Source organism: Hordeum vulgare, chromosome 2H, assembly GCF_904849725.1.
Source record: "Hordeum vulgare subsp. vulgare chromosome 2H, MorexV3_pseudomolecules_assembly, whole genome shotgun sequence".
NCBI classification, from domain to species: domain Eukaryota; kingdom Viridiplantae; phylum Streptophyta; class Magnoliopsida; order Poales; family Poaceae; genus Hordeum; species Hordeum vulgare.
The window spans coordinates 168,117,887-168,143,209 of NC_058519.1; positions in this window are offsets into that span (position 1 = coordinate 168,117,887).

The window sequence follows — 25,323 nt, forward strand, 5'->3', positions numbered from 1 at the left end:
ACTGCAACTTTTACGAGTTGGAAAAATGCCATTACAAAAACTGAAGTTGAAAATATGCCACTACAAGTTTCTCATACCTCTACATATGCCATTTTCTTTACTTAAGAGAATATCTGTTGAATAAATGCTTGTATTTCTATGTGTATTTCAGTACTGGGTTGGGAAATCGGCTGCAGCATTGGACGCGTTAGTTCTACGATTCGAGAGTGACCAACGAATAAACATAAGCACCTTGCGTGCAAGCTGACAGAGGCTGGCTGCTGGCCTTGCCTTGAATGGAGTCCGCGGCCGCTCCCCAACAGGCGTCGGGCCGCATGCGCCTCCAACCGTCGCCGCGCGAGCCTCCAGCCGACGTAGCCGCTCCGCTCCACGCACGTGCCCCAAGCCTCCGTCGCCGCTCCCTCCAGCCGCCTGGCCGCGCGCTCCTCTAGCTGCCGCTCACGCAGCCCGGCGTGTGCGTGCGTGTGCATGTGGTTCGAATCAATTTGGTTCAGCGTCTAAAGGTATGTGAATGTATACGGGACATACAAAAAGCAGTATATGGACAGGTATTGAAGACAATGGCATATGTAGAGGTATGAAAAAGTTGTGGTGGCATATTTCCAACTTCGGTTTTTGTAATGGCATTTTTCCAACTAGTGAAAGTTGTAGTGGCATGAATCCAATTAACCCTAAAATGAACTATACTCATGCCTGCATAGACCATATTTTCTCATATCCTCATAATGTTCGGAGATCTTTGCTCGCAGAGAAAACACGCATACATTTTCAACATAGGCAATCATGAGACAATAAATTCCATTTATTCATGATGTTATTACAATCTTAGGGACTTCTGTTACAAAAATTTCACTCCATGATCTTATGAAAAACAAGAGTGCTTCAGATTACACTTATTGCCATGGTCAAAACTTAACTACTCCATTCTAGCTTTCTTCCTTTGCGGACAATCACTAGCAAAATGTCATGCTTCCTTGCAACGAAAGCAAATGAGTTCTGACAAGTCTTGAGGCCTCTTAGCTTTTGCTTTTGCTCCTTGGGTTTCCGGCTTCCTTCCTGAGCACATGTATTTGTGGTGGCGAAATTCCATACACTTGTAACATCTGACATGACTCAGGTCTATATCTGCAGAGATTTGGCTCTTCCGAGGGTACTTTTTCTTCTTTCCAGACTCCTTTATTTTGGCCAGTTCTTTTATCTCAAATGGATCAAACTCCACTTCTTCCGTCGGGAAGTTTCCCAGATACTCTTGGCTTCCCTTCGTGCAATCCTGTGAATAATGTCCTTCTTCTCCACATGAGTAGCATGCATTGGAGAAAAATCTGGTCAGACCTTGTCCATCAAGGTCATCAATATATTCGTTCATCACAGGTTCCTCTAGAATCTACTTCTTGAGGGTTTCCTTCACCGCATCTTTCTGCTGCTTGACAACCTGTTGCACCTTGGGGTAGATGTGACACTGAGCTGGGTAGTGGGTGGTTCCCTCACAAAGGAAACAAGTCACCTGACTACTTGGGCACTCCTCAGCTGGGTGATTTTCTTCACAATGAGTGCATCCATCCTTGTGTTCTTCCTGGGTGTGTCCTATTTCTCCACAGATCTTTCATGCATAGGTCTTCTCCTTCGGATTATCATAGCACTTCTGAATAAGACGGGATCTTAACAAAGTCTTCTTGAATTCGTCCCAGGTTTCTGCTCCACTAAATCCTTGTATGGCATGATGCATTTTCCACCAGATTGCAGCACTTTGTGTAAAGTACTGAAGAGCTTGTTACACTTCATACTTCCTTGAGATCAAGTTGCTCCCGAAGTGGTTCTCCATGTTCTGAATCCATATCTCGGCTTCCAGCTGGGTCATTGGTCCAGAGACTACAAGTCCAGCTTCATACTCCATCTGGTAGGGTTGAGGTTTTGGGGATGAGACGGGTAAGAGAGGGAGGGAGACACACACAATACAAACAATATTTTTGAGAATAGGTTTTATTTGTGGCTGTCAGAAAACACACACCAATGACGGCTCACAAATCATCGCATCTAACGTGAGTATATAAAAGGGGTTTGGACTTCTAATGGTCATATAATTATTCGGACACTTCAGGGTCTTCGAGTTCTTCGGGTCTTGAGAGTCTACTGTTGGTGTAGCTTCAATTGCATGATGAACTCCTCTTTACTTTGAAGTAGAACTCCATTGATTCTTCATGAGGTCAAAGGGGTAAGGGGATTGTATAACTATTTGAGGTGAGAGAGAACATTTGATGAAATCAGAAGAGATGAGAAGTGAAAGGTGTTTTCGAAAATAAGATTTTTGAGAGATCCTATCCTAAGAAATTCCAGTTTCTAGGGTCACGTCCTACAGTCAACATGTGCTCTGATACCATTGATGTAGCGACCCGACTCAAAACGAGTCAAGCCTCTGTGTTTCTGTGCCATCCCTGGATCAGTATGCTGGCACACACAGTACATCAATGTATATATCAAAGTGCAATCACATGTAAATAGCGTAAAACTGATATATACCTTAAATATTTCAGCGGAAGCGGTCAAGGGAGTGGAGTCCCAATAAACACCAATGGAAAGTTGAGTGTAGACCGTAACCCTGAATCGTACTCTTACTCGTCGAAGAAAAATATCTGCAACATAAGACGTTGCAGTCGTGTAGGTCAGCATATTGAATATGCCGGCAAGTCACATAAGAGAGGGGTGAAAAGTAATCATCTATACTATATGCATATATGGCAGGTGGGGCTATAAGTTTTTAGCAAAAAGCAAGTTTTCTCCTACATCAAGAGAGGGCTAAAAGCAAAATGTTACTACATTGTTGGTTGTTAACGAGATGGTTCCGCCAACCACTTCTCATACCCGAGTTGTCAATAATTACCCTCATCAAATATATTTAATGGTGTTGAGAAATCCAGATAACTTCAGTTCCTTTGGCTCAAGTTGTCCATGACCGTGGACACGACTAATCGATTAGGTTTGAGTACTCTGCAGAGTTTTGCACACGTTCCCCACAAGATTTGATCGCCTCCGTGTTTGTCCTCGCACTTCAGGGTGTTTGAAGACCGGATGATCAAAACATGGTCCTTCAACGGGTCCCTCTGAATCCCTGTCGGCGCCCATCCATTCCTACCGTTCTTCTACATCTGCTAGCACCGCCTGTCCAGAGTCGCCGCGTTGTCCAACCAAGCCAGAGCCCATAATGACTTGTGGCTGTGCAGGTAAGCCTTGGGTCTTGAAAATATCTGTCCGTCTCTTTGAGCCTGGGTGAAGCTTTCCGCAGGATGTCATGGCCGTCCCCAGCATCCCGGGTCATCCACTGGGTTCTCCAGGGAGCTGATCAACCGTCCTTCACCCAGAGTTGCATTGCGTCCGAGGTCTTGAAAATCTTGTCTTAACCGGTCTTGATTATTTAATCAACCTCGCATCACTCGTGGTATGCACTCAACCGAAACCCCGTCTACTCAAGCATAGCAATATGAAATTTGTCGTCCCGGGGCAAAGTATCGGGGTTGTTGTGTGCCTACCACATGATACTACAATCTATACTAAAATTTCCAAGTACCTAAGGAGCATGCAATCGGGCATAGGATGGTAGAACTACGATGCATAAAACATAGGTGATAGTATGATCAAAGTGACTTGCCTGATGATGTTGACGAAGAAGAATTTCTCGATAAATAACTTGATAGACTACTCGTCACTCTCCGATGAAATCTATATAACAAACATATCATTCACATAAGCACTCATACTAGCAATCATTCTAACAATCAAAACAAAAAAGAGAGCGAATAGGAATCCGAAAGAAACTTCAAATAAGACTAGGGAGTCTTCTACTACATCAAACACTAAATAGTTTTTGTCTAACAGAAAATAATACAAGGAACTAAGGTATAAATCTAACTAAGATAAAATAGAGTATTTTTCACAAAACTATTTGAAAGTACTTCCAAACGGAAGTTGAAACAGTGGGGAAACCAATTGCAAGTTACTAAGGAACTAGAATTGATTTCATGAAAACAAATAAAAATAAAATAAAATTTTGTTGCAAAAATACTGTTTAGCTAACATAAACAAAACAATAATGTTTCTGAAATAATAAATAAAATATTTTAAAACAAAGATAGAAAAGGAATTAGCCGAAATCCTAAAAGAGGTGAAACAGAAATTGTTTCACAAGAAACAGTGGGCTAAAGTACTCAAACAATTCTGAAATTTTTACCACTGATAAATAAGATCACTAGTGATCAGTAGCAAAAAGAATCAAATTAAAATCGATTTTTAAACTCCTGGAATAAGCAAAACAAGGTTTAAACTAAATCTGATCTAACTCAAATTTGAAAATTTCAACCATAGACAAATTATATGTTTTTAAAAACTACAGGAAATTTGTGAGCTAATAGAAAAAGAATCAACACCATTCGACATATGGATCAAAAGTTATGGGCTAAACAAGATTGGAACTTTGCTGTTTTTGCAACTAGACAGAAAAAAGAACTAATTTGCTAACAGACAGGGGGGGGGGGTATACGTGGCGCGCTGTGAGTGGCTGCGGTGGTGTTTGTTGCTAACGTTAGGAGAAAACGGCCGAGTTCTAACCGAAACTTGTTGGCTAATGAATAAGTGAAATAAAACCGACGGTTTTTCTGAGCTAAACCGAAAAGTTACCCTGATTCTAATCTACACCATAGAATATAGATCTAAGGGCAACCAAGAAAAGAAAAAAAAATAGAACAGAAAGAGGTGGGCCTTACCGTGGCTGGGAGTTGCTCCCGTGGCTGGAGCCTTCTCCGGCGAGGGTGGGGGTGGCCGGCGAGGGTGGGGAAGGGCCGGTGGAGTGGGGGATCCGGCGGAGGAGGGTTGGGGTGGGGCTCCTGTGGGGGGGGGGAGGCAAGGGGGAGGTGGAGACCTGCAGGGGGGGGGGGCGACGTGGTGGTGTTCCTCGGAAGTTTCTGGCAGCTCTCTGGTCGTGGTGATGGGGAGGGAGTGCAACGAGGTGGAGGGGCCGATGGGAGGGGTGGTGGAGGAGGGCCGAAGTGGGGGAGGGGTGGCGGCGGGGTGGGGTGGGTGCAGCGAGGTGGAGGAGGGGTGCAGGGGCGATGTGGAGGAGTTCCTGGCGAGCTTCTGGTGCCGACTCCGGCGAGGTGGCGCGCGAGCTAGAGGCGAGGAGAGGGGGTGGTTTCAACGGGAATGGAACGAGGAGGCCATGGGAGTTCTTATAGAGGCGACGGGAGGTGCTGGGAGGGAAGGTACTTCGCGAATCCCGGAGGTGGGGATTCCTCTGTCCATGGCAAGGAAGGTTTCTGTAACGTGAGGGAGAGGAGAGGTAGGAGATGATCTTCTGTTGGGCCAAAATAGGGAAAGGTCTTGATGGGCCAGCCCTTATTTCCATTTAATAGAGATTTCTTTCCTACTTTTAGAACTAGGAAACTAAAACGATAAAAGGGAAATCAAATCAATTCGGAATATAGAGTTTCTATATACTAAACTTATCAGAAAAATAAAATCTAAATGATGGGCATTTTTCCACGGCAAAAATAAAAACTTCAGAAAAAATTATTTTCACAAAATTGCCTAAAAGATTTATTTTCTTTTGCAAATAATTTTCAAATGACCCTCTAAGTTTTAGGGTTCAAATAACTTTCAAAATGCCCGTGTGTTTGAGGGTCATGTTCCTCCTCTCTTTTCTGTTTGACAGAATGTATATCCTGGCATTTCTTGCACGAAGAAACAAATAGAAATGCAAAAGAATTCAAATACAAATATCTCCGTTCAAATTCTTTATAGTTGAAGAAGTCATGTCATCTTCTCTCTTTGCTTTTAAAAGACTGAATTTGAATTCACCGGAGAAGGGGAAAGTCATTTTATTCCCTCTCATTCAAAAGTTTTTGAAAAGTTTCAAATTTGACACAAGTTTCAATCACTCAAGCAAACAAACAAACAATCAATCTAATAATTATATTAACATTCCAAAATTTATAATTTTGGGATGTTACAATATCATAAAGTTGAAGCATATCCTTGGACTATCCAATGATATGCCACCCCGAAATGTACAGAGGGGTGAGATCCTCCTTCCCATGTCAGAGGCATGGTCGTGAGGACGGATGCCACCGATGCCGGAGATACCAGTATCATCGTTACCCAGAGCATTGCAGAACGACTTCCAAGGAACAATGAAGTACTCATCACGGCACATGAATAATAGGGTTCGAGCGTCGTCAGTGCCGAAGTGAACAGTGGCATAGAACTGATGAACAGGTTGTACATCGAAGTCACAATTGGTGGTCATGAGGTTAATCAAGTCAAACTCCTCACATAGTGCCAAGGCCTCACCAAGGTAATCTGCATTGGCCCTCTAGTGATCAAGAGCAGTCATACATTGCTTGGTGAACTTGTTCTTGTTGTGCTCAAATAGCTCTTGCACAATCCTGACCTCCATCTCATTTTTGAACTTAGCAGAGGTCCAGCGGGGAGCAATAGGGACCACATAGCGATTCTGGATACAAAACCTATCCCACTCTGGTAGCTTCCATTTCCTCAAGGGAATAATATTATTTTTCTTGGCAGCCATGAATTTCTCACAACGAGTTGGTTGGTGGGAATGACAACTTCTTCTTCTGAATAGTCATTAGTGCGTTTGAGCCTCTGGGTTCGCTTCTTGGTCTTCCTTGAGGAGCAGAGCAAGAACCTGAGACACCAGCACACACACACGAGCAACACATAAGAAACCCCAAAAAGTTAAGTGGATTGTATGCAAAAAACAAGGAATACATTGACGGTGTAGTAGAGGAATTGAAACAATGCTACATGATACAAAAAATCCGATTGAACCGGTCCACCAGGCGGTTGAACCGCTGCCGCGGTTGTACCGCTGAGCATAGGCAGCCCAACATTTGAGGAGAAACTGACACATGTGGATTTGAACCATGTAGCAACATTTAAATTTCTAGACTAACACAAGCAATACATTTTAACACTAGGATCTCTTCCACCCAATAGTTTGGACAAAAACACGAGACTCCAAGCAATGCCCTAACAATGGTGGATCCATGGGGAGGAACCAAGGAGAGGAAAACATGGCATTACCGGCGTCCACAGGAAGAGATCGAATAGGAGGGGCCCTCCTTGGAGCAGATCTGAGAGAGTCTTGCCGAACAGTGGTGTCGGAGGGCACTCTGGGACGATGGTGACGGTGGCCGACGACTAGGGAAGCAAAGGAGGTCGGGCACGAATAAGAAAATTGAATACCCCTTTGGCACGAGTCCTTTAAGTACCTGTACCAGTGCGGGCAGTTTTACCGCTCGACCGGGCGGTTTTACCACGCGTGGTTGTTAGTGGTAGAACTACAAGGGTCGCACCGGCGTCCACAGGTGGACTTAGCGGTTTAACCGCTGGAGCCACGCTGGTTGTTCCACTGAGATGGTACAACTGGTGGACTTAGCGGTTGAACTGCCAGAGCGTCCGTCCATAGTCACCAACGACATGATCAATATGCGTACAATTGGAAAATAGGATTTCTGGGAGGAGGATGGCCTTAGATAGAATAGAGGCACTGATATATTGTGAGGTATACCCCAAAGGTGTAAAAGAATCAACAAATAAAGAACCCGTCCTTGAGGGATGCACACACCTAGGATCACAAAGAAAAATAACAAAATAGAATAAATCCAAGAAACATGCAAACATATCATGAACATGAGAGTGCGGTGGCCGAAGCCACCTATGTTTCAGTCAATTGGTATAGCAGCGCGAAGATTTTAACCTTGGGCCCATGACCAAGACTCGACTTTGGAGCACAAGTGTCATCAAGATGACTAATATGAAAGACTTGATTGATTTATGCATAATAGGGGGAGGAAGAGTTCATTGAGAGAACAACACTCCCCCTAAATCCATGCCTCCACCTAAACAAGATAGTATGATGAGAGTGGTGGGGTGGGCCTAATTTTAATCCACATTGATCGAATCAATGATATTTAGCTCATGCCTTAACTCGCGAAATCTTGCTTCATCCAATGGCTTGGTGAATATATCTGCAAGTTTTTTATTAGTATTGAGGTGGATAAGATCCATCTCCCCACGCTTGATATGATCCCGGATGAAATGATGATGAATATCAATGTGCTTCGTCTTACACTGTTGAACTAGATTGTTGGAGATCAAGATAGCACTTCCATTATCACAATAAAGGGGCACTTTGTCACACGTGACACATTAATCCATTTAAAGTTTGCCTCATCCAGAGCTACTGAGACAAAAACTTGTAGCAGCAACATATTCTGCCTCGATGGACGAGAGAGAAACACACTCTTGTTTCTTTGAAGACCAACTTACCAGAGAGCAACCAAGGAATTGGCAACCTCCAAACGTTGACTTCCTCTCGACACGGTCCCTCGCCCTTTCCTTTGGGATACCATAAGCCAAAGTTTGGGAATGAGCCAAATATTGACAAATTCGCTTGATAGCCATCAAGTGACTATCCAAACTCCATTCTCTGACTTATAAATTACCAATTAACCTAAAAACCCTAGAAGCAGTCCCAAAACACTATTTACACCGCTGCAAGTCTTTTTTCCGATGGGAGGCTGATACGTCTCCGTCGTATCTACTTTTCCAAACTCTTTTGCCCTTGTTTTGGACTCTAATTTGCATGATTTGAATGGAACTAACCTGGACTAATGCTGTTTTCAGCAGAATTGCCATGGTCTTGTTTTTGCGCAGAAATAAAAGTTCTCGGAATGACCTGCAAATTTACGAGGATTTTTTGTGGAATATATAAAAAATACTAGCGCAAGAATCAACCGGAGGGGTGGAGCGAGGAGCCCACAAGCCCACCAGGCGCGGGCCCCCCTGGCCGCGCCTAGCAGGCTTGTGGGGCCCTCATAGCTCCACCACCTCCAACTCCAGCTCTATTTAGTCCCTTTCGTCTGGAAAAAAATCAAGGAGGAGAGTTCATCATGTTTTACGATACGGAGGCGCTGCCACCACCTATTCTTCCTCTGGAGGGCAGATCTGGAGTCCGTTCTGGGCTCCGGAGAGGGGAGATCGTCGCCATCGTCATCACCAACCTTCCTTCATCGCCAATTCCATGATGCTCTTCACCGTTCGTGAGTAATCTCATCGTAGGCTTGCTGGATGGTGATGGGTTGGATGAGATCTATCATGTAATCGAGTTAGTTTTGACGGAGATTGATCCCTAGTATCCACTATGTACTGAGATTGATGTTGCTACTACTTTGCCATGCTTAATGCTTGTCACTAGGGCCCGAGTGCCATGATTTCTCATCTGAACCTATTATGTTGTCATCAATATATGTGTGTTCTTGATCCTATCTTGCAAGTTGTAGTCACCTACTATGTGTTATGACCCAGCAACCCCGGAGTGACAATAGCCGGAACCACTCCCGGAGATGACCATAGTATGAGGAGTTCATGTATTCACTCAATGCTAATGCTTTGTTCTGGTTCTCTATTAAAAGGAGAACCTTAATATCCCGTAGTTTCCATTAGGACCCTGCTGCCACGGGAGGGATGGACAATAGATGTCATGCAAGTTATTTTCCCTAAGCACGTATGACTACATACGGAATACATGCCTACAATACATTGACGAACTGGAGCTAGTTACATATCTCTCTGTGTTATAACTGTTGCATGATGAATGTCATCCGGCATAATTATCCATCACCGATCCAATGCTTACGAGTTTTTCCTACTGGTTCTTGCTACGTTACTTTGCCGCTACTGCTGTCACTGCTGCTACTGTTACTCTGTCGCTATTGCTGTGACTGCTCCTACTGTTACCGTTGCTACTGTTGCTATCACACTACTCTGCTACTGATACTTTACTGCAGATACTAAGTCTTTCAGGTGTGGTTGAATTGACAACTCAACTGCTAATACTTGAGAATATTCTTTGGCTTCCCCTTGTGTCGAATCAAAATTTTTGGTTGAATACTCTACCCTCGAAAATTGTTGCGATCCCCTATACTTGTGGGTTATCAAGACTATTTTCTGGCGCCATTGCCGGGGAGTATCAAGTCAAGAATAGTCTCCCGTCAACGTGCTATTTTCTGGCGCCGTTGCCGGGGAGGAATAGCTCTATTCTTTGGGTCACTTGGGATTTACGTCTGCTGATCACTATGAGGAATCCGAGAGATCCAAAAACTAAAGTCTTGCCCTCAACTACGAGGACATGTAAGGAACTACCATCTAGCTCTGCACTTGATTCACCTTCAGTTATGAGTAAGTTTGCGACACCACCTCCTGCTACAAATTTTGATGTGTCGCCTGTGCTTGATGATGCTACTTCTGCTATCCATGGTGCTTGTGATGATGCTATGCTTGATACTGATTTGCCACTAGGTTCATACCTTGATGCACAAATTGCTAGAGTTGCTGCTAGATGTGATCATACTTCTGAAACTGCTGAGATTATTGAAGTAGAACCTGCTATTTCACCTGTTAGAACTAGCTCTCCTAGATATGAATTGCCTGATATGCGTGAGGGTTATGTTATGGAGGGAGAGATAGTTGAGGACTTTCTTGCTTGTAAGGATAGCTATAATGTTGAGAAATTACTGCACAAGTGGAAAGAAAAATCTCTAAACGCTAGGATGAAACACGACCCGAAGTTTGCTACTTCGCCTATCTTTGTGACCGATAAGGATTATGAATTCTATGTCGACCCTGAGTTAATCACTTTGGTGGAATATGATCCTTTTCACGGTTATGAGTCTGAAACGGTTGTAGCCCATCTTACCAAACTGCACGATATAGCCACCCTATTCATGAGTGAGGAAAAGATCCGCCAATACTATATCCTTAAGCTGTTTCCTTTCTTGCTAAAGGATTATGCTAAGACTTGGTTCACTTCTCTTGCTCCTGGTTGTGTGCGTAGCCCCCAGGATATGATCTACTACTTCTCTGGAAAAAAAATCCCTGCCCATAAGAAGCAAGCTGCCTTGCAGGAAATATAGAACTTTGCGCAAGTTGAATAAGAGAGTCTCCCACAAGCTTGGGGGAGGCTCGTCCAGCTGCTCAATGCTTTGCCCGATCACCCTCTTGAGAAGAACGAAATACTTGATATCTTCTATAATGGACTAACCGATGCTTCTAAGGACCACCTAGATAGTTGTGCTGGTGTATTTTTAGGGAATGAACCGTAGAACAAGCTGAGATCCTATTGAATAATATCTTGTGCAATGAGAATGCTTGGACTATTCCCGAACCACGTCCAAAGCCAACTCCTAAGAAAAGAGGTATCCTATTCCTCAGTCCGGAAGATATGCAAGAAGCTAAGAAATCTATGAAAGAGAAAGGCATTAAATCTGAAGATGTCAAAAATCTACCACCTATCGAAGAGATCCATGGTCTTGATAACCCGATACAGGTAGTAGAGGTAAATTCTCTTCGTAGATTCAATGAGAGTGATATTCATTTTGATAAACCTGCTAGCTTATGCCTGGATGAATTTGATAACTTTGTTGCCAAACAACAAAGTTTCAATGATTATGTTAGCAGACAATTGGAACAGAATGCTCGTATGCTTAGTCATTTAAGTGCTTGTGTGGACAAAAACGTCAATGATCTTAAGCTCTTGAGTAAACATGCCTCTATGGTTACTACTCAAGTAGAACAAGTACTTAAGGCTCAAAATGACTTGCTCAATTAGTTGAATGACAATTCTGTCAGAGTCGTCACTAGAGGCGGTAGAATGACCCAGGAACCTTTGTATCCTGAGGGTCATTCTAAGAGAATTGAACAAGATTCTCAAGGAGTTAGCACTGATGCACCTAGTCATCCTAGGAATAATAAAGATGATAGGAATTTGCACGCTAGCAACCCTGTTGTTGCTACACCTGAGAGTCCAAACGATGTCTCTGTTTTTGATGCTGAAACGTAATCTGGTGATGAACATGAGCCTAATGATAACATCAATAGTGATGTTCATGAAGATGCTCAACCTAGCAATGATAAGGATGTGGAGATTGAACCCGTTGATCTTGATAACCCACAACCTAAGAATAGGAGATACGATAAGAACAACTTCATTGCTAGGAAGCATGGTAAAGAAGGGGAACTATGGGTTCAGAAACGCATGCCCTTTCCTCCCAAACCATCCAAGAAAAAGGATGATGAGGATCTTGAGCGCTTTGTCGAAATGATTAGACCTTTCTTTCTGCAAATGCGTTTGACAGATGTGCTCAAAATGTCTCCCTATGCCAAGTACATGAAGGATATTGTTACTAATAAGAGGAGGATACTTGAGGTTGAGATTTCCACCATGCTCGCTAATTATACCTTCAAGGGTGGAACTCCTAAGAAACTAGGTGATCCCGGAGTGCCCACTATACCTTGCTCCATTAAAGGAAACTACGTTAGAACTACTTTATGCGACCTTGGAGCCGTTGTTAGTGGTACGCCTCTCTCTCTTTATCGTAGGCTTGAACTGGATAAGTTGACACCCACTGAAATCTCTGTGCAAATGGCCGACAAATCTACTGCTTTCCCTATCGGCATTTGCGAGGATGTGCGTGTTGTGGTTGCTAACGTTACTATCTTAACGGACTTTGTTATTCTGGATATTCCCGAGGATGATGCCATGGAGGTCATCCTTGGAAGACCCTTTTTGAACACTACAGGGGCTGTTATAGATTGCAACAAAGGCAATGTCACTTTCCATGTCAACGGTAATGAGAATACGGTGCACTTTCCGAAGAAACAATATTGAGTACATTGCATCAATGCTATTGAAAAAACTTCATCGATTCTTATTGGGAGCTTCGAATGCCCTATACCTACTATTAAGATGAAGTATGATTTGCTTATTGGGGATATTCACATCCCCATTGAGGTAACCTAGTGACTAGTCGAAAATTCTTCGTTCTTTTTTATGCGATTCAAAAAAGTTTATCAAGGAGACTTGATCAACCTCATTGACGGATTTCTTTCGATGACCATGGGATGGATGAATCGAGGAGTCACAACCCTCTATTCCAAGCTTTCACCTTCGGTTGCTTAGAAGAAAAATGATAGATTTAGCTTTAGTGTCTCCTGTTTTCTTCTTTTTGTGTCCCGTAGAAAAGTGTCCTGAAAATAAAAGTTCTCCGAATGCCCGGAAAATCAAGTATGATTTTTTCTGGATTTTTTGAAAAATTCTGAGACGGAGAGCTAGTCACGGGGATGCACCAGTGGGCCACAAGCCCTGGAGGCGCGAGCACCCCCTGGCCGCGCCTACCAGGCTTGTGGGGCCCACGTGTACCCCCTCCACTTATTCCAGCTCCCATCTCCTTCTCCTCCCTCCAGAAAAATTCATTCTACAGCTCAAACCCGCGTTCTTGCTCTTCTTGCTCCTATTTTCGATCTCCTTGTGCAAAGCCCCATTCACCAAACTGTTTTGGGGAAATTGCTCCTTGGTATGAGACTCCTCCATTGGTCCAATTAGTTTTTGCTCTAGTGCCTTATTCGTTGCGTATTTTTGCTGCCTTGGTGACCCTGTTCTTGAGCTTTGCATGCTCATTTTAGCTGGTCCCAAGTAGCTTTGATGCGTGATATGGCCTCTAGGCACTTGTAGGAGTAGTTGCTAGGAGTTTTGTTGGGCCTTCTTCACTTTTCCTTAGAGTCACTAAAAATTTCAGAAATTTTCAGAGAAAGAAAAAGGAAAAGATGAGGAGGTTCTTAAGAGGCTCTTCAAGCCGTGACCCCAAGGATGATGAAAATGAGAAGAAGAAACCCAAGTATCCGGTCCCCCGAGTTGCAGAAGTTCGAGCGTGCGAGTGTCCAAGCGATGTGTTCTTACGCGCCGCCGTACGCAGGCCTTACCGCCTTCGTTGAAGATAAGTGTCCACAATACCTCCTTCTCACTAATATTTTCGTGCCAAGCTTTAACTTCTATACAAGGAAGAGTCCTCCTATGGTTGAGTTCAAATTATATGATATCCCCTAGCGCATGTCACTTCAGGATTTTTCAATGTTTGCAAATTACCTTATGTTGGGGATATTCATGAACCTCGTCCACGGGACTTGGAGGCTTTCATTGATACTATTGCTGTAGGAGAGGAGAGATGAGTGTCTTGCGCTAGAGCTGCTAGCATACATTTTTTCGTGCTTCGGTACTTCTCATTATTCGTGGGAAAATGTTTGATTGGCCGTGGGAAAGCTGGGGCCTCATACGTCTCAAACGTATCTATAATTTTTGATGGTTTCACGCTGTTATCTTGTCATCTTTGGATGTTTTATGTACCGTTTATATCTTTTTTGGGACTAACTTATTAATTCAGTGCCAACTGCCACTTCCTGTTTTTTCTGTGTTTTTGGCTGTTTTCAAATCTGATTTTGGAACGGAGTCCAAACGGAATAAAATCCCCGAAATGATTTTTTCTCGAACGGAAGAAGATCAGGGGGCCTGTGGGCCAAGCCAGGAGGGCTCCAGGGAGCCCACAAGCCCCCACTCCGCCACCAGAGGGGAGGCGGCGGTGGTAGGGCTTGTAGCCTCCCTGAGCGCCCCCTGACCTAGATATTTGGCCTATATATTCCTTAAAATACAGCAAAAAAACAGGGGAGCCTCGAAAATACTTTTTCGCCGCCGCAAACTTCCGTTTCCGCGAGATCTCATCTGGAGACCCTTCCCGACGCCCTGCCGAAGGGGACTTTGGAGTTGGAGGGCTTCATCATCATCATCGTCGCCCCTCCAATGACTCGTCAGTAGTTCACTTCAGACCTACGGGTCCGTAGTTAGTAGCTAGATGGCTTCTTCTCTCTCTTGGATCTTCAATACAAAGTTCTCCATGATCTTCATGGAGATCTATCCGATGTAATCTTCTTTGGCGGTGTGTTTGTCGAGGTACGATGAATTGTGGATTTGTGATCAGATTATGTATGATATATTTTTGAGTCTTTGCTAATTTATTATATGCATGATTTGATATCCTTGTAAGTCTCTGCGAGTCTTGGGTTTTGTTTGGCCAACTAGATCTATGATTCTTGCAATGGGAGAAGTGCTTGGTTTTGGGTTCTACCATGTGGTGACCTTTCCCAGTGACAGTAGGGGCAGCAAGGCACACATTAAGTAGTTGCCATCAAGGGTAACAAGGTGGGCTCTGTCGTTGATATGAGATTGTTCATCTACATCATGTCATCTTGCTTAAGGCGTTACTCTGTTCTTTTGGACTTAATACACTAGATGCATGCTGGATAGCGGTCGACGTGTGGAGTAGTAGTAGTAGATGCAGACAGTATCAGCCTACTTGTTTTGGATGTGATGCCTATAGATATAATCATTGCCATAGATGACGTCACGACTTTGCACGGTTCTATCAATTGCTCAACAGTAATTTGTTCACCCACCGTCTACTTGCTTTCATGAGAGAAGCCACTAGTAAACACTACGGCCCCCGGGTCTATTCACATCTATCGTTTACACCTCCGCTTTTACTTTGCTTTGTTACTTTGTTGCTTTCAGTTCTCACTTGGAAAACAATTTATAAGGGATTGACAACCCCTTCATAGCGTTGGGAGCAGGTTCTTTGTGTTTGTGCAGGATCTTGTGATACTCCTCCACTCGATTGATACCTTGGTTCTCAAACTTAGGGAAATACTTACCACCGCTGTGCTACATCACCCTTTCCGCTTTGAGGGAACACCAACGCATGGCTCCAAGGCCACGGGGGAAATCCTTTGCATATTTGCCTAGGAAGTCCCTTAAGGCGTAGCCGCAGCAGAAGGATTCCTGGTGCCGTCGACACGACTATTCCTGGCGCCGTTACCAGGGAAGCACAGCTAACATCAGGGCCCTTAGCTCCCCAGATCTTGCGGTTTTATAGCGCTCTGTGTTAAGTGCGAGAGTTAGGTTTGATTGCACTGTTGGCTATCTAATCATGTTAGTTGCCACTGTGGACGCCCCTTGAGATATAAAAGGAGGTTCGAGGCAACATGGGAAAGGATTCGGAGCGTTCGGTATTTGAACACTTAGAGATTCGACGTTTGGTAGGTTAGAGCCAAACGGATGTGTACACACGTGCTAGCTTCCCCCGATAACCCTTGCCAGCCATAGCTCCAATCAATCCACCAAAGGAGGAGTAGGGTTTTACGCTTCGCAGCGGCCCAAACCTGGGTAAAAAACCCCGAGTCTCATTGTCGTGCTCTTCCATACTGTTTGCTCTTTATGCGATACGATCTACTTGTCGAACCACAAAAGGGACCCAAAAAGTCCCATAAGTGACCGCATGCACACGTGCACTGACATCTTTGGTGCGCCAGGCAGGGGGTGCCATTCACGCAAATCTAAGGATATGTGTAGCATGCCGATCTTCATCGCAGATTTCCTTCTTCGCGATGGCTCGCAAGAAGAAGATCGACGCAAATGCTCACCCTTCTACTTTGAAGGCCATGACGCTTGTCGCCGCAAACGTCGCTGGCGCTGCAGCGACATTAGGAAACACGGGCATCGCGGGTGACGTGGTCGGTGCATGCGGCACCGCCATCGTGTCCCCTGCGGCCGAGGCAAGAACGGGGGGCGCCGGAGGCAAGAACAACAACATTCTAGCGAGCTTGCCCATGGTGATGTGGGCAAAAGGGACACCCATGCCCCGCGCATCCACCACATCAGTGATCGTGCTTGCGACAGCAGGGCCCAGTTTGAGGGAAACCACGGTCCACCACCTGTGCGAGCCACGTGCACGGCTTCTCGGCGCGTGCCTCGTCCAGAACAAGATGGAGGGCTGAGCGGGGCCACGGATCCACGCGCCCATCCTCCCCCATGTTAGGCCACCACATCGACCGGCACACGACTACAAGGACGTGACGAGGCTCCTCCTGGTTTGACCAGGAGTCGATGCACGTCGCGGTCCGCCTCTTTGCCCATGCCGACCAGGACCACGGAGGCAATGGCACGGGTTCAACTGCTGTTAAATTCCACCCCAGCGGCTGACAAGATGGACGAGTGGAGAGCCACTATCCAAAGTTTGATCGGCTCCGTCGAAGCTGGCAAATGAAAGCAAGCAGGGCCATCTCACCATCAACAGACGACATCGGCGGCCCGAACAAATGATTATGTTGAGGGGGCGACACCGATGGTGTAGTTCCCTACTCGACAACAAGATCAAGGACATCCACAACAAGCTTCGCGCACTGATGGGACGATCGAGGCATCTATGGCCTCGACTGGCCCGCGCGACCAGCGGGACCCGCGGTGTGTCCTTGAAAATGAGTGAAATAGGACGCACACACCACCATCGAATGACGCCGAGAAGCACACCGTCAATCCGACAGACGTGATGGCATAAACGCTCGCACCCCCGCACCCAGTGGTTGCGTAAGCCTACCTTACGAGGTCGGTTGTCGCACCTTGACTCGTGAGCTGCGGCATGTCTGTTGGCCATCGAACCAGGCTTTCAAACCCGAGATGATGGAAAAATATGACGGAAAGCTCAACCTGGCAGAGTTCGTAGGCATCTACACGACTGCCGTCCAAGCCGCTGGAGGAAGATATGAGAAGGTGCTCGCCAACTATTTCCCTTTGGCGCTCAAGACGAATGTGAGATCATGGCTGATGCACCTGCCGGAGAATTCCATTGCCTCTTGGGCTGATGTGTGCAACGAGTTTGTTGGCACCTTCATGGGTGGCCACCAGGAGCCAGGACGGCCCAACGACTTGCAGGTCCTCCCGCAGAAGGAGGGCGAAACCCTGCAAAAATACATCCATAGGTTCAACAGAGTCCACCGCAATGTTCCGGAGATACACCCCGCAGCTGTGATTGCCGCATTCCACTCGAACGTACGCAACATGAGAAAGCGGTCCAAGATGAACGTCAAACTCCCAAAGACCATCAACAACCTGTACATGATGGCGGACTAGTGTGCACGTGCTGAAGAAGGAAGGCGACTCCACGGAGAGGAGGCATGCACGAAGTCGACTCTAATAATGACGACGATGCCCCTGGATCTAAGGGGTGGAACCAGAAGCGCAATAAGAAGCGCAAGGGCAAGGCAATGTTGGATGTCAAAGGTTGTGGCAGTCTTAGCGCGAGTAAGAAGGTGAAAGGCGAGCCCCCGAGAAGGGAGCTGCTTCATGCGCTGATTGCCGAGAGGCCGCTGCGGCAGAGAAAGCTGGAAAGTATGACGGGCCATACTGCAAGATCCATCACACCAACGGCCACCACGAATGTCGCCAAGTCGAGCAGCTTGCTAAGAAGTTCATGATTACTTTACAAGTTTGCTTGAAGTATTACTGTTTTCATGTCAATAGCAAACTATTGTTTTGAATCTTATGGATCTGAACATTCATGTCACGTGAAAGAAGTTGCAAATGACAACTATGCTAGGTAGCATTCCAAATCAAAAATTCATTCTTTATCACTTCCCTACTCGAGGACGAGCAGGAGTTAAGCTTGGGGATGCTTGATACGTCTCCAACGTATCTATAATTTTTGATGGTTTCATGCTATTATATTGTCAAACTTTGATGTTTTGCATGCCTTCTATATATTTTTTGGGACTAACTTATTAACTCAGTGCCAAGTGCCAGTTCCTGTTTTTTCCATGTTTTTGACCCCTTTCAGAGGAGATTTTGAAACGGAGTCCAAATGGAAGAAAATCCCCGAAAATATTTTTTTGGAACGGAAAAAGATCGGGGAACTTGGGAGCCAAGCTAGAGGAGCTCCAGGGGCCCCACAAGCCCCCACCCTGCAGCTAGGGGAGCCGCGCCATCCAGGCTTGTGGGCCCCTTGGAGGTCCCCTGACCTAGGTCTTTCGCCTATATAATCCCAAAAATTCCAGAAAAAATCAGGAGAAGATCGCAATCGCTTTTCCGTCGCCGCAAGCTTTTGTCTCCGCAAGATCCCATCTGGGGCATGTCCTGGTGCCCTGTCGGAGGGGGGATTCGGACAAGGAGGGCTTCTTCATCAACACCATGACCTCTCCGATGATGCGTGAGTAGTTCACCATAGACCTACGGGTCCATAGCTAGTAGCTAGATGGCTTCTTCTCTCTCTTGGATCTTCAATACAAAGTTCTCCATGATCTTCATGGAGATCTATCCGATGTAATCTTCGTTTGCGGTGTGTTTGTCGAGATCCGATGAATTGTGGATTTATGATCAGATTATCTATGAATCTTATTTGAGTTTCTTCTGATCTCTCTTATGCATGATTTCATATCCTTGTAATTCTCTTCGAGTTGTGGGTTTTGTCTGGCCAACTAGATCTATGATTCTTGCAATGTGAGAAGTGCTTGGTTTTGGGTTCATACCGTGCGGTGATCTCACCTAGTGACAGAAGGGGTAGCGAGGCACGCATCATGTTGTTTCCATCAAGGGTAAAAAGATGGGGTTTTCATCATTGGTTTGAGATTATCCCTCTACATCATGTCATCTTGCTTAAAGCGTTACTCTGTTCGTCATGAAATCAATACAGTAGATGCATGCTGGATAGCGGTCGATGTGTGGAGTAATAGTAGTAGATGCAGAAAGTATCGGTCTACTTGTCTTGGAAGTGATGCCTACATGCATGATCATTGCCTCGGTTCTATCAATTGCCCAAGAGTAATTTGTTCACCCACCGTAATACTTGCTATTTTGAGAGAAGCCTCTAGTGAACACTATGGCCCTCAGGGTCTACTCCACACCATATTTTCAGCCTTACACTTTTTACTTCGTTGCTCTTTCCGCCTTCAAATCTCACTTTGCAAACAATCTTGAAGGGATTAACAACCCCTTTGAAGCGTTGGGTGCAAGCTGGTTTGTGTTTGCACAGGTACTCTGGACTTGACGGGGCCCTCCTTCTGGATCGATACCTTGGCTCTCAAACTGAGGGAAATACTTACTGCTCCTGTGCTGCATTATCCTTTCCTCTTCAAGGGAAAAACCGACGCAAACCAGAGAAGTAACAAGAAGAATTCCTAAGCGCCAGGGAAGGACTTTTGTTGACGTAGCATGGTGTTATGTGAACGTCGACTACATAACACTTCACCATTATTTGGGCCTAGAGGAAGGCATTGGGAAGTAGTAAGTAGATGATGGGTTGCTAGAGTGACAGAAGCTTAAACCCTAGTTTATGCGTTGCTTCGTAAGGGGCTGATTTGGATCCACTAGTTTAATGCTATGGTTAGACTTTGTCTTAATTCTTCTTTCTTAGTTGCGGATGCTTGCAAGAGGGGTTAATCATAAGTGGGATGCTTGTCCATGTAAGGGAAGTACCCAAGCGCCGGTCCACCCACATATCAAACTGTCAAAGTAACGAACGCGAATCATATAAACATGATGAAAACTAGCATGACAGAACTTCCCGTGTGTCCTGGGGAGCGTTTTTCCTCCTATAAGACTTTGTCCAGGCTTGTCTCTTGCTACAAAAGGGATTGGGCCACTTTGCTGCACCGTTGCTACTTTTGTTACTTGTTGCTTGCTACGAATCATCTCACCACACAATCACTTGTTGCCGACAATTTCAGTGCCTGCAGATTTTACCTTGCTGAAAACCACTTGTTAGATCCTTCTGCTCCTCGTTGGGTTTGACAGTCTTACTTATCGAAAGGACTACGATTGATCCCCTATACTTGTGGGTCATCAAGACTCTTTTCTGGCGCCGTTGCCGGGGAGTGAAGCGCCTTTGGCAAGTGGAACTTGGTAAGGAAACATTCATATAGTGTGCTTAAATTTATTGTCCCTTGTCACTATGGATACTAATCCTTTGAGGGGCATGTTCGGGGTATCTTCACCTCGAATGGAAGCACAAATAGTTGCTCCTCAACCTGTTGCACCTTCTGAAAATATTTGCTTTGAATTTCCTTCGGGTATGCTTGAGAAACTGCTGGCTAATCCTTTTACAGGAGATGGAACATCACATCCAGACTTGCATCTAGTCTATGTAGATAAAGTTTGTGGTTTATTTAACTTGCAGGTTTGCCCGAAGATGAGGTCAAGAAGAGGGTCTTTCCTTTATCTTTGAAGGATAATGCATTGAGATGGTATAGGCTATGTGATGACACTGGATCATCGGACTACAATCGGTTGAAATTGGAATTTCATCAAAAGTTTTATCCTATGCATTTAGGACATCATGATCGGAATTATATTTACAATTTTTGGCCTCGTGACAGAGAAAGCATCGCTCAAGCTTGGGGGAGGCTTAAATCAATGTTATATTCTTGCCCCAATCATGAGCTCTCAAGAGAAATTATTATTCAGAACTTCTATGCTCGGCTTTCTTATGATGATCTCACCATGCTTGACACTTCTTGTACCGGTTCTTTTATGAAGAGAGATATTGACTTCAAATGGAATTTATTGGAGAGAATTAAACGCAACTTTGAAGATTGGGAGCTTGAAGAAGGTAAGGAGTCAGGTATGAATTTCACGTTTGATTGCATTAAATCCTTTGTTGAATACAAATACCTTTAGTGATTTTAGCGCTAAGTATGGACTTGACTCTGAGATAGTAGCTTCATTGTGTGAATCCTTTGCTGCTCATATTGATCTCCCCAAAGAGAAGTGGTTTAAATATCCTCCTCCTTTAGAAGTCAATGTGGTTAAACCCATTCCAGTTGAAGAGAAAGTCATTGCCTATAATGATCCTGTTGTTCCCAGTGCTTACATTGAGAAACCACCTTTCCCTGTTAGGATAAAGGATCATTCTAAAGCTTCAACTGTGATACATAGAGGCTACATTAGAACACCTACACCCCTGAGCAAATTAGAGTTGAACCTAGCATTGCTATTATCAAACATCTTCTGTCCGAGGATGTTGAGGGACATAATATTCACTTTTGTGAAGATGCTGCTAGAATTGCTAAGCCTCACGTTAGAGACAAACATAGGCATGTTGTTGGCATGCCTGTGGTTTCTGTTAAGATAGGAGATCATTGTTATCATGGTTTATGTGACGTGGGTGTTAGTGTTAGTGCAATACCTCAATCCTTATACGATGAAATGAAAGATGAGATTGCACCTATTGAGATAGAACCCATTGATGTCACTATTCAGCTTGCCAATAGAGATACTATCTGCCCTGTGGAAATTGTTAGGGGTGTTGAAGTCTTGTGTGGTAAAATGAAGTATCCTACTGATTTCCTCGTCCTTGCTACCGCACAAGATAGCTTTTGTCCCATCATATTTGGTAGACCTTTTCTCAATACTTTCAATGCTCATATTGATTGTGAGAAGCAAATTGTCACTGTTGGCTTTGAAGGGGTGTCACATGAGTTCAATTTCTCTAAGTTTGGTAGACAACCTCATGAAAAGGAGTTGCCTAGTAGGGATGAAACTATTGCCTTAGCTTCTATTGCCGTGCCTCCTACTGATCCCTTAGAGCAATACTTGCTTGAGCATGAAAATGACATGCATATGGATGAAAGGGATGAGATAGATAGAGTTGTCTTAGAACAATATCCTATCCTTAAGAATAACTTGCCTGTTGAACTGCTTGGGGATCCACCCCCACCAAAGGGTGATCCTGTGTTCGAGCTTAAACAGTTGCCTGATTCTTAAGTATGCTTATCTAGATGAAAAAGAGATATATCCTGTTATTATTAGTGCTAGCCTCTCAGAGCATGAAGAGAAGAAGTTACTAAAAACTCTGAGGAAGCACCGTGCTGCTATTGGATATACTCTTGATGATCTTAAGGGCATTAATCCCACTCTATGCCAGCACAAGATTAAAACTGATCCTGATTTCAAACCAGTTGCTGATCATGAAAGGAGATTAATTCCTAAGATGAAAGAAGTAGTGAGAAAAGAAATACTAAAGTTCCTAGAAGCAAGTATTATCTATCATGTTGCTCACAGCGATTGGGTGAGTCCGGTGCATTGCGTTCCTAAGAAGGGAGGCATTACCGTTGTCCCTAATGATAAGGATGAATTGATCCCTCAGAGGATTATTACTGGCTATAGGATAGTGATCGATTTTAGGAAATTGAATAAAGCCACTAGGAAAGATCATTACCTTTGCCTTTTATCTACCAAATGCTAGAAAGGCTGTCCAAACACACACACTTCTGCTTTCTAGACGGTTATTCTGGTTTCTCCCAAATACCAGTTGCACAATCTGATCAGGAGAAAACCACTTTCACGTGCCCTTTCGGTACCTTTGCTTATAGACGTATGCCTTTTGGCTTATGTAATGCACCTGCCACCTTTCAAATATGTTCGATGACTATATTCTCTGACTTTTGTGAAAAGATTGTTGAGGTTTTCATGGATGACTTCTCCGTTTACGGGTCTTCCTTTGATGATTGCCTCAGCAACCTTGATCGAGTCTTGCAGAGATGTAAAGACACCAATCTTGTCTTGAATTGGGAGAAGTGCCACTTTATGGTTAATGAAGGCATCGTCTTAGGACATAAAATTTCTGAAAGAGGTATTGAAGTCGATAAGGCTAAGGTTGATGCAATCGAGAAAATGCCATACCCCATGGATATCAAAGGTACAAGAAGTTTCCTTGATCATGCTGGTTTCTATAGAAGGTTCATCAAAGACTTCTCTAAGATTTCTAGGCCTCTTAGAAATCTCTTGCAAAAGGATATTCCTTTTGTCTTTGACGATGATTGTGAGGAAGCCTTCGAAATACTTAAGAGGGCTTTGATAACTGCACCTATTGTTCAACCACCTGATTGGAACTTGCCTTTTGAGATCATGTGTGACGCTAGTGATTATGCTGTTGGTGCTGTTCTACGACAAAGAGTTGATAAGAAGTTGAATGTTATTCACTATGCTAGTAAAACTCTAGACAGTGCCCAAAGAAACTATGCTACTACGGAGAAGGAATTTTTAGCAGTCGTATTTGCATGTGAAAAGTTCAGGTCTTACATAGTTGATTCCAAAGTCACTATTCACACTGATCATGCTGCTATTAAGTACCTCATGGAGAAGAAAGACGCTAAACCTAGACTTATCAGATGGGTTCTCTTGCTACAAGAATTTGATTTGCACATTGTCGACAGAAAGGGTGCTGATAACCTAGTAGCAGATAACTTGTCTAGGTTGGAGAACGTTCTTGATGACCCACAACCTATTGATGATAGCTTTCCTGATAAGCAATTGAATGTCATCAATGCTTCACGTAGTGCACCGTGGTATGCTGATTATGCAAACTATATCGTTGCCAAATACATACCACCTAGTTTCACGTACCAGCAAAAGAACAAATTCTTCTTTGACTTGAGACATTACTTTTGGGATGATCCTCACCTTTATAAGGAAGTAGTAGATGGTGTTATTAGACGTTGTGTACCTGAACATGAACAGGGACAGATCCTATAGAAGTGTCACTCCGAGGCCTACGGAGGACACCATGCGGGAGATAGAACTGCACACAAGGTATTGCAATCAGGTTTCTATTGGCCCACTCTCTTCAAGGATGCCCGTAAGTTTGTCTTGTCTTATGACGAATGTCAAAGAATAGGTAATATTAGCAAACGTCAGGAAATGCCTATGAACTATTCACTTGTGATTGAACCATTTGATTGGGGCTTTGATTATATGGGACCTTTTCCAAAATCCAATGGGTATACTCATATCCTAGTTGCTGTTGATTACGTCACTAAGTGGGTAGAAGCTATCCCCACTAGTAGTGCTGATCACAACACCTCTATCAAGATGCTGAAAGAAGTCATCGTCCCTAGATTTGGAGTCCCTAGATATCTAATGACTGACGGTGGTTCACACTTCATTCATGGTGCTTTCCGTAAAATGCTTGCTAAGTACAATGTCAACCATTGAATTGCGTCTCCCTATCACCCTCAGTCCAGTGGTCAAGTAGAGCTAAGTAATAGAGAGATTAAACTGATTCCGCAAAAGACTATCAACATGTCTAGAAAGAATTGGTCTAAGAAGCTCGATGATGCACTGTGGGCTTATAGAACTGCCTATAAGAATCCCGTGGGCATGTCTCCGTACAAAATGGTGTATCGTAAAGCATGTTATTTACCTCTTGAGCTAGAGCATAAAGCTTATTGGGCAATCAAAGAGCTCAACTTTGATTTCAAACTTACTGGTGAGAAGAGTTTATTTGATATTAGCTCGTTTGATGAGTGGAGAACTCGGGCATATGAGAATGCCAAGCTGTTCAAAGAGAAGGTTAAGAGGTGGCATGATAAGAGGATACAAAAGCGTGAGTTCAATGTAGGTGATTATGTCTTGCTATATAACTCTCGTTTAAGATTCTTTGCAGGCAAGATTCTATCTAAATGGGAAGGTCCCTATGTCGTTGAGGAAGTATATCGTTCCGGTGCTATCAAGATCAACAACACGGAAGGTAATTGTCTGAGAGTGGTAAATGGGCAGAGAATCAAGCATTATATCTCAGGTACTCCCATAAATGTTGAAAGCAA